A 1,865-nucleotide genomic window follows, 5' to 3' on the forward strand; every position below is an offset into this window, starting at 1 on the left:
GTTGGGTCCTACTTTGTGATTCAAAATTTACATATTTTAAAGCAAAATTTATGACTATATGGTTAGGGCCATATGTGGTGGAAAGGTGCTATGATAATGTCTTTGTAAAGATCAAGACTACAAATGAAGAGCATATCCCCCTTTTAATGAATGGTTTAGACTCGAAGTCTACAAGAAACTTTATCAAAGGATTAAATCATAAACATGATCAAAAGATAGGCCCTAAATGTGATTGAGAGAAGAAATGCTCCCAATCGTTCAGTGCCTGAAAACTAACAAAAAAAAATTGAGGGAAAGAAATAATAATAAAATTATCAGGTGAAAACCTCCTTTGAGGCACCTGAGACAAGCTCTCAAATTAAAAACCTCTTTGAGGTTGTTTTTGAGTTTGTAAAATAAAAGTTCCCTTACCAAGAAAACCCTTACAAGCTTGGTAGGGCAGAGTAATCTGAAAACCATAAATGGTACCATTACCCTCTAGAAAAGAGAGAGAGAGAGAAGCATGTTTTAGTTAATTGCTTTTTTGGTTTCCCTATCTTTCAATTTTGTTGTATGATGTGAAGATGACTAGGGCCTACTTGCAATAGAAAGGATATTAGAATCAGTAACACAAGGCTTCAAGAGCCAATTTAGAAAAGACATAAAAGACAAATATGGACTTATTTGTCACACATTTTAGCAAATAGGATGTGTCTTTCTTATTGCATTTTTTCTATCTGATGGCAACCCCTTCCATCATTCCAACCAAATTCACAAGCTATTTTTCCCATCAAACATGCTTTTACAGAAAAGTGATAGGCAATCCTGTAATTCTACAGAAGACACATTTTTCAAGAATAGTTATTGTTCAACTCAATTTTCCTGATCAAGATTTGAAACTTCATGGAAAACCTAATCATAGTATCTACCACACCCAACAAAGAAGTAGAATCGAAAAGCAAGGTGTCTACAAGAACCCCTACAGTCAAGAATACATTGTAACATATTTTGCCCCTACAATGGTTCGAGTTCCATAACTCCTCTAGCCAATCTAGTTTTGCTACAAAACCTGAAATCCTTAAGCTTTTGCTCTTCCTTGATTTGCATGTGAATTACATAGAGCGCATTGCAAGGTCGATACATCAAAGTTTTTAGACAAGGTGGTAACAATGTGATATCTCCAAAGTCATTGCATGTGTTAAAAAGTGATAGCCCCATAAGCTCATGGATGTCAGCAAATCTTCCACATCCATGAATGATCATTGTTGAAATCGAATAAAGGTCATGGTCATGGTCATGTCCAGTAATTAGTGGGTTGTTGTTGCCTGACATACTAATTATCACCTATAACATGCCAACCACTAGCCTACCAACTCACAAGGGTTGACACTCGATTTTCCATACACATGCAAACAAAACTACTCCATAACATAACTCTATTCTCTGCTACATGATTTTCAATTATAGGGTATGTGCGTTATTGGATCTCCTATATATTTTGTACTCTATAGGGTTTCCATAGGATCTATGTTCTACAAGAGTTGAGATTGCAAGTTTTGAAGGAACAAGGCACTGACGATTTCTTACATACTACCACACCAACATGTTATAAGAGAATGCAACCAATCTCAACACTACAACCTGCATTGTGGAGGTTGGTTGTGTTCACTTATTGTCTCATTTTCCTTTCATTGTTCCACACATTTTTACTCCCCAACCATAAGGAACAATGGCACTCGATACAAGATTAGACAGAGGCACTTTTTGGCCACTCAAGAACACATACTCTCTCACTAAAATAGTAAACTCATCCACTAGTTTTAACCACAATTCTCCCTGGTATATATTTTTTAAACATAAATTACCTATAGGGTTCTATAACCCTC

The sequence above is a fragment of the Pinus tabuliformis genome, chromosome 9 (genome assembly GCF_031772625.1).
Source record: "Pinus tabuliformis cultivar Carrire ecotype Pingquan chromosome 9, CPIR1, whole genome shotgun sequence".
Taxonomy (NCBI): Eukaryota; Viridiplantae; Streptophyta; class Pinopsida; order Pinales; family Pinaceae; genus Pinus; species Pinus tabuliformis.